The sequence below is a fragment of the Hemicordylus capensis genome, chromosome 2, assembly GCF_027244095.1.
Source record: "Hemicordylus capensis ecotype Gifberg chromosome 2, rHemCap1.1.pri, whole genome shotgun sequence".
NCBI lineage: Eukaryota > Metazoa > Chordata > Lepidosauria > Squamata > Cordylidae > Hemicordylus > Hemicordylus capensis.
The window spans coordinates 348,369,274-348,378,197 of NC_069658.1; the positions used below are offsets into that span (position 1 = coordinate 348,369,274).

At 41.9% G+C, this 8,924-nt stretch overlaps 1 long non-coding RNA gene across 1 annotated transcript; it reads left to right on the top strand.

Moving 5' to 3' along the window:
• Positions 1 to 335: 335 nt before the first annotated feature.
• Positions 336 to 2,097, top strand: LOC128347652 (uncharacterized). The gene is made up of 3 exons (XR_008317643.1): positions 336 to 416; positions 1,277 to 1,325; positions 1,575 to 2,097. It is a non-coding gene; the product is annotated as an uncharacterized LOC128347652 (long non-coding RNA).
• The last annotated feature ends 6,827 nt before the right edge of the window (positions 2,098 to 8,924 follow it).

An 8,924-nucleotide genomic window follows, 5' to 3' on the forward strand; every position in this document is an offset into this window, starting at 1 on the left:
GTACCACTTTTACACTATTTTGCTGATAACACCATCCTGAAAGAAATTAAATTGAGCAGGAGAACTGTGAGGTTTATGGGAAATTTTTGGGAAGATAATCTGTAGTTTTGGACACAGCTGTTAAAGCATTTGTTATTTTTAGTGTGTGTGTGTGTGTGTGTGTGTGTGTGTGTGTGTGTGTGTGTTTTAAGAAAAAGGAAAACATGAAGTACAGATTTAAAGTGAACAAAAATTACCTGCTTCTTGTTATTCACTGTGAAAAATCATGAGGTGGGATCACACTGTCCCTATTACCAAATCCACTAATTCCATTTAATTGTGTTTTTTCAGGAGGTGGGGAGTATGACTTTATCTTAGTTGAAAGTTTTACCAAGTTTTGGGTGTTCAACATCAGGAAGTTCTACCTTGTTGTTTGGGTAAGCAATTCCCCATAGTGTCTAATCAGGTTTTCCTTTTTCTAAACATCTGGAAATGCAGTAATCCAAAAACCTTCAGTTTAAGATGAGAAGATGTTTTACATTTTCAATCATGCTCTAAAAAGAATAGAAATTGCAAGTTAAGGTGTCCTTAACTTCTACTCCATATAAGCTGTAAAGACAGTGCAGCGAGTGATAGCAGATGAACTAGTGCTTCCTATGTAATATGCCGTGAGAGAACTGTGCTTGCACTTGTGGTAAGCCCCAATTCATGCAATGTTTATGTATGCCAGCACAAGTCAAATGCATATTACCCAGAAAATGCAAACAGGAGATAAACAAGTTACTTCAGCTTCTCTTGTCACTGGCTGAGATACCATGCAGCATCTTACCCATCGAAGGGGGACTTATACTCAGGGTTTGCAAGCCAGCTGAGAACCCATCCTTGCTGCTAGCAGAGGTGTGGGAGGCTCTGAGCACACTAAGCTGTTCACTAAGCTCAGCTAGCAGTGAGGGTGGGTTCTCAGCTGGCTTGCAAGCTACATGTGTGCATCCTTCTTTTTTATGGGTCATGTGCTGCACAGTATCCAGCCATCGTTACTATGGTAGAGTATAGGATATAGTATAGTTGAAACTTCCTTAACCCCCTTCCTAGTAAGCAGGAAACTGAACCAGACCTGAAAATGAACACAAAAACTGGTCCAGAAACATCTTTTTATTATTGAATCCAAAGCTAGACTCTCTTGGTAGCCATGAACCAGAAATGGAACCAAACTTCTAAACACAAAAAGTGGTAACACTTTGTAAAACAGTTATTCAGTTACCTGACAGTTAGCTTTCAATTACCTTTTATTTTTCAGGGTAGGTCGTACAATAAGTTCTATAATAAGTTCCAAGGTAAGCTCCATGGTAAGTTCTACGATAGGTTTGAGGTAAGTTTTATGATAAGTCTCAAGTAAGTTCTATGGTAAGTTTTGAGGTAAGTCCTATGGTAAGTTCTGAGGTAAGACCAGTCCTCCGAGGTTGGCCAATGCGCAAAGTCCAGGGTGGAGGCCTCATCTGCCCATTGACCCCAGTTGGTAGACTAGCTCTCCCCAGAAAAAAAACCCTCCCAAATGGTGCTTGAAACACTCAAAATGTTTCTCATTTATTTCGCAGAAACAGCCGACTTGGCTACTGTTCCGACGAAACATTTGAAACGAGTTTGAAACGAAACACAAAATCTGTTCCATATACATTCCTAATAAATAATTCATGGCCCTGCAATGGGGTTTTGGAAGGCTGCCATCCCCAGCAGTTGTTAATAAGACTGGCAGTTTGGGAGATGCCAAAACTTGTGTAAGAAGTCTACATAGCCAAACCTTTTGTACCTCGTGCTGTAAGTATTCCTGCATGGACGCTGGACTATTTGCTTTCCACAGTGCTATAAAGTATGGGCTTTTGTCTGCCATGATCATTGTGTACATAACTTTGACTTCAAACTGCCTGTTTAATTCCACAGAAAATGAGTGGATATATTTTATTTCAACAAAAGTCAGTTGAAGTTTATACTGCACTTTGTGTGATGTGCGAAATAGGTTTAATGCCCAGTGATATCACATGTTTTTTATTCCCCTTTCTTTGTTGAATCAGAATGATAAAAGCTTCACAGGCTCTTGTTTACAGTCAATATTTTACTGCCAATGCCACAAATTATGTCATTTGTTTAGCAAAAGACAGCCTATTTGAAATGTCAAGTGTAATTAGAAACTTGCTTTTGACTACATTTTACAAACACACTCTCAGTGAGAAATGAGTTTCACCTTTTGAACTTTGTGAGTATTGGGATTGTGTTTTCTCTTAAAGGGGCATTGTCCAAAAGTTTAATGCCTTTTATTATTATTATTTTTTATTAATAATTCCTTTTGGAGTCAGGAGGTCTGCATGCTCTCAGCAGAAGGGTGATGACATCATTAAAAGGAAAATCTCAATGGGGTTAGAAAACTAGCTTATTGCAGCTCATTTGCTTCAAATCTTTATAGTGTCTAAACACAGGCAAAGTGCTATGATTATGCTCAATTTTTTCATGTGAAAATAACTCTACTTGCTGTTAACGATGTTGATAAAAATGACAAGTAATGGCCATAACATGTTTTACCTGTTCACAATCCTTACTGCATCCAGACCAATGAAGACATGAGATATATTTGGGGGAAAGGTGCCACAACTTTTTAATTAATAAATCAATAAACAACAAGGGATTGGTGCTCCACCCCCTACAGTGCAGGAACTGGAGACTCACAACTCACATTATAAGTATAAATTTGTGGAAGAAATTAACCAAATGAAAGAAACAACCTGCATTTAGTCTCCTAATGGCATCTTTGCAAAGCTGCTATTATGGTTAAGCAAGTGGAAACAGAAATGTTAGACAAATTCCTTTTGACAATCCTTGAACCAGATACCATGTGATTGAATAAAGGAGTTCTTATTATGTCTTAATTTCTTCTGTAAAACCATTTTATTTTTCCTCACTCCTCTGAACAAGTGCAATGAATCACATCTAATGATTCTTTACAAAAACCATTGTATGAGCACATAATTAATTTGTTGGAACAGTATTACCCAAGTCTTTAAAATGTTAACAAGGAAACACATAGTGTAAATGCCCCAGAGGATATTAATCTAGCCAGTGAACACTTCTGGAGCCTGTTCTTTTCCTAGAAGAGAGATTCAAAAGAGAATGAGAGAGAGAAGATGGCTCCTGTGCCATATAGATTTCTACAGGCATCAGCCCTGTATTACTTTTCTCATCCAGTTGCTTGTTTGTCATCCAGTTGCTTCATGGTAGCTCAAAAGTTCCTCTGAAGGGAAGGCTTCCTCTCATGCACCACTTCCGAAACACAGATGCTTCTTTATGTCTGGCCTTTTGCAGTGTCTCAGAAAATATCTAGTGGAGACTTCCTGGAATAATCCCCCAAATAACTATTGGTTTTCAACTGCGCCTTCACACAGCTGAACAGCAGTGACTGATTAAAGGTGAATATGGGAAAATAAGAAGTGGAAGGTGCTAGAGAAGATTGAAAGCATGCAAGCATACTGTAAGACTAGATAGCACTTGCTTGTACTGAGAATACAGTATCTTTGCAACTTGTCGAAGAGAGCAGCAAGTCTGAAATGGCTTCTGCGAAGATTCTCCACAGGAAGTTGTATGGATTTCATAGCTTGTCCTTACTGAAAATATGCCATTGGAATCCCATAACCAACCATCTCGGTAGTGATTCTCTGTTGCTGAATCCTGCATTACATGCTTATTGATATCAATAGTTGAATGAGACAGGGCAGAGAGATTTGGTTCACTTGAATAGTCTTCTTTATATACAAAAATTATATCTATAGTAAATGTGCTGAATACACATACTTCTCAGAACCTCATTGGAGCCTGAAGTTGAATATCTGCTGGGGCTGGGGTTGAATATCTGATATATGACATTGGTCTCTGATGTTCAATGGCATTTATTTTGTTTATGTAATGCCAATGGCATTATATTTTCTGTATATAGATCAGGGGTTCTCAAACTTGGGTTCCCAGGTATAGTTGAACTACAATTCCCATCAACCCACTACAAATGCCATTGTAGTTGGGAATGATGGGAGTTGTAGTCCAACAAGATTCGGGGACCCAAGTTTGAGAATCCCTGATATAGATCATATTTCTATACTACCCGACATATGGTGTACATAAGTAAAAATACAATATAAAAATTGGATAAAATGATTTAAACAATTATGATATAAAATCAATTAAAATTAATTAAAAGCCTGAGAAAACAGGTCCATCTTAATAGTCTTTTAAAAAACAACCATTGATGAAGAAACTCTGATTTTAACAGGGAGTGCATTCCAGAGCCCCAGAGCAGCCACAAAGGAGGCCCAGTCCTCCATAGCCACCAAATGAGCTGGTGGTAGCCCTAACTGGACTTCCCTAGATGATCTGAATAGGCAGGAGAGTTCATAACGTCACGGCTGGATTACTGTAACGTGCTCTACGTGGGGCTGCCCTTGAAGAATATCCAGAAACTGCAGCTAGTGCAAAATGCGGCAGCGAGGGTTTTATCTGGAGCTGCCTGTTGGCAACACATCACCCCCATTTTGAAAGAGCTGCACTGGATGCCGGTTCGTTTCCGGGTCCGTTGAATGTTTGGCTGTCCGGACAACTATCCCTCCCCCTGATGATCCATAGCCACCGACAGGTCTTCTTCTGTGTGGTCAGTGTCCAGCACCTCCACATGCAGCACACCCATTCAATGCTTGAGGTGTGGGGATCTGCACACCTGTCCTAATGCATCAAGGAATAAATGCTGAATCATGCCACACCTCTACTGTGCTGAGGTCCCCAGTGTCCAAGGGGGAGGCAAATAAAAACAGTCCCACTTTATTTTCTTCCTTCCTGTACCCTTCTGGAAATATTTTTTAGCAAAAATGAATGGGTCTGTACTTGGACATCTTAATTACAGTCTGTTATAGCTCTGTTTTCTGTGTGACTGCCTGCTCTTTATTTCTCCAATTTCCCCCCCTTTCTGAAACTTGAGGCCTGACATGGATATATAGCAGCAGAGCACATGCCTCCAATTATGAATATGCCACACCCTGCCTGCTCCAATGAGGATTGTGTTGGCAGAACATTGGGGGAATCAGGCTGTTAAACTTCCTTTGATGCCATGTGTTTCTGGGGAAAAGAGCAAGATTTCTTCTGCCTCCTAAATTAGTCCCATTTTTATAGTACTCTTTAACTACTTCCTCAGGAAATTTCAACAGGCATGCTGGCAGGCATTGATTCCAAGAAGAAAATATCTCATCAGGAAGCTTAAACGGTAAGGATGTGCCATAATTATATCTCTTGTGAACTGGCAAGATTGTGAAAGGCCCACTATAAACTAAACTGCATGCTGAGGTTATAATAGCAGCTAATGCTCTAATTGATGCAGTTAGGGCTTTTAAAGCATTTTCATTGTAATTGGAAGTCTGGATCCTAAATACACTCTGTTACGTTTGCGAAACACATGATCAGGGCAGAGTAGTCATTAAATGCCACATTCAGCCCTGATGCTCATGCCAATGAAATGAGGCAATTTAACTTTCAAGCTTATTGCCACTTTCCTTAAGTTTAAAAGACATGCTGTATGCAAACAGAACATTACAATCAATTTATAAAAAATAAAACTCCCAACAAATATTTTTAGCAGGGCAGGAACAGCACAGCAATATGAACAGATCAGATTTGATCCAAGCTGTCCCTCCCATTCTCTGCACCAAAGTCCCAAGCAGAGAAAATGTGGATGCAATTTCTACCATCTTTGGGGGCAGCTGGAAAACTCTGATAAACTTCTCAGCCCACTGGCACCCACCACTTTTCTCTAGAAGCCCCTCAGAAATGGGCCAGTTTGGATAAACTGTTTGAGTGATAGCCCTGCCCATTGCATATGGAGAAGTGAGAGCACAGCACTTTGACCACACACCTCCATTATCAAATCAAATGTGACTGGACAGTGGCACTCTTACCCCCAGACCTTGGGGCCCCAGTCCGTAACCTCCAAGGTCTGGGGGGGGGGCTCCAAAGACTGGTGGGCCTCCTGCCACCACCCTGCACATGCTCCGCTGCTGTCCCCCACCGCACCGAACTGTGGCTTTTCTGTACCTTTAGCCACCATGGGTAGGGGTAGGGGTAGGGGGTGAGCTGAGCAGGCTCTGCCCCCCCCCGGTGGTTGTGGGTGGAGCCTGTCCTTCCGGCCCAGTGGCCCTTGAAAACTCCTGAACAGGCGCTCCTGAACAGTTCAAATATATCGTCGCAAGCCCTTGACATCACAGGCTTGCGACTATCTATTCGAACTGCACAGGCATGCCTTGCAGTTTTCAAGGGCTGCTGGGTCAGATGTGCAGGCCCAGCGGCCACTCCGCCCGCCACCGCTGCCATGAGGGGGAGCCTGCTTGGCTCACCCCCACTCCCGCACACAGTGGCTAAAAGTACAGAAAAGCTGCGGTTTGGTGCAGCTGCACCTTGTGGTGGCGGTGGAGTAAGGCCTTGCGGCGGCAGCGGCAGGCCCTTGCAGTGGCGGCAGCAGTAGTCTGGGTGTCAAAATCAGGTAGGTGTGCCACTATGGCTGGAACATCTGAACTAGACCTCCAACATGACAAGCAAAGCAAAGTAAAGTAAAGTATGCCGTCAAGTCGATTTCGACTCCTTAAGCCCACAGAGCCCTGTGGTTTTCTTTGGTAGAATAAAGGAGGGGCTAACCATTGCCATCTCCCGCGCAGTATGAGATGATGCCTTTCAGCATCTTCCTATATCACATACCTAATGTTATGTGGGAAGGAAGTTATCACCAATTAGTGATGGTAGCACATGTTCTTGTTCGTTTTTAGCCTACTTTCCAGCAGTTTTATGAGATCACCCGGCATTCTGTGTGCCATTTATGTGCCCCCCTCTATCAACTTCACAATACCTAGACCAATATGAACCAAATCAGGCACAGTTGTAGGGACACATAGGGACACCTCAGCAGTGTAGTTTGTGATGATGTCATCCACCCCAATTCAAGATCACGTACACTTTTGAGGTGCAAGTGAGTTAACTTGTGAACCGTCAAACCGATTTGAACCAAATTTCCTACAGCTGCAGGGGCACATATGGATGCCCCAATGGCGTAGACTGTGATGTCATTCACCCCCAATTCAAGATGGCAGATGCATAAGTGTTTGAGGCAGAAGTGGGCTAACTTGTGAACTGCCAAGCCGAATTGAACCAAAGTTGCTACATCTGTAGGGACACGTATGAATGCCCCAATGGAATAGTTTGTGACGATGTCATTCACCCCAATTCAAAATGGCGGATGCATAAACATTTGAGGCACAAGTGGGCTAGCTTGTGGACTGTCTATCCAATTTGAATCAAATTAGGTACAGTTGTAGTGAGTGATTCACAGGGACACCTCAATGATGTAGTTTGTGATTATGTCATCCACCGCAATTTCAGATGGTGGACCTTTTAACATTTGAGGCACAAGTGGCCAACTTTTGAACCACCTAACCAATCTGAACGAAATTTGCTACAGCTGTAGGGGCACATGAGGAAACCTCAATGTCATAATTCATGGTGATACCATCTACTCCAATCCAAAATGGCAGATCCATGAATGTTTGAGGTGTAAGTGGGCTAACTTGTGGACTGTCTAACCAATTTGAACCAAATTAGATACAGTTGTAATGAGTGACACATAGCGACACCTCAGTGGCATAATTTGTGATTATGTCATCCACCCTGATTTAAAATGGTGGTTGCATAAACCTTTGAGGCACAAGTGGGCTAACTTGTGAACTGCTTAACCAATTTGAACCAAATTTTCTACAGCTGTAAGGACACAAAGGGTTGCCCCAATGGTGTAGTATGTGATGTTGTCATCCACCCCAATCCAAGATGGCAAAGAATAAATTTATTCTTACAGTCGGTGACCAGCAATCAAAACAAAATGGAAAATAAAATTAAAGTAAAATAAAATCAAACACAGGACCGGGTAATATAGTATCAAAACATATACATACAGAGGTCTCAATTACAATTAATCAACTGTTCCCATCTCAGTTTGCATGCTGCGGGTCAGAATCTTGCTACCTCAGCTGTAATTGCTGTATAATGGTCTGCCAGAAGAAAGGAAGTATAATACTCTTCTGATCGACCTGGAATGTTTTTTACATGTGGTTCAATCCAGGCAATGTGAGTGTCCCTATAATATAAACAGTATAAAAACACATGTGAGATGGACTCGATATTGTCCGAACCGAATGGACATAGCCAGTTCTTTAGTGGTATTCTCTTAAATCTGCTATCCAAAACGGCAGAAGGTAGGGCATTAAACCGCACCAGCAAGAACATTCTCCTCTGATTTAGAGTGGTCAGATTTGAAAAGTACACTGGCTGCGGGTAGCATGAGAAGCCACCTGGAATGCTACTAAGGTAAACAAGACTTAAATTAGATTGCTTCTCCATATCCACAAAACATTGTTTAATAATTTCTTTGGCAGCATCATATCCCAATGATATGGAGATATTGTGGAGAGAGGCCATATCTGCCCAATTTATCATGAAGGCTCTTACACCAATTAGAAAGGAACTCACCTTTCAATACTGGCCAGGCCTTGATGGCAAAAATATAATTTGGGCCAGTAATTAAATGTGTGAAGCCACCCCTGGACCTCGACTCTGGTTAGACCCACCTCTAAGTGTAAGATGGCATTTGAAACACATCTAGGCACCTGGAATATGGCATGAAAGAATCTATACTGAACAGCTTCCATGGGCTTGAAGTTGCAGGTGGAACAGAACTGGACCTCGTATATCATTTGTGCCAATGTTTTGGCCTGGTATAACTTGACAGCTGTTGGGATAAAGTAGCCCCCTCTAGTGTGGAAATATTTTAATATAGCAGGTGCACTCCTCTGTGCACTTGCAGCATGTTCACATTGCATACCCCA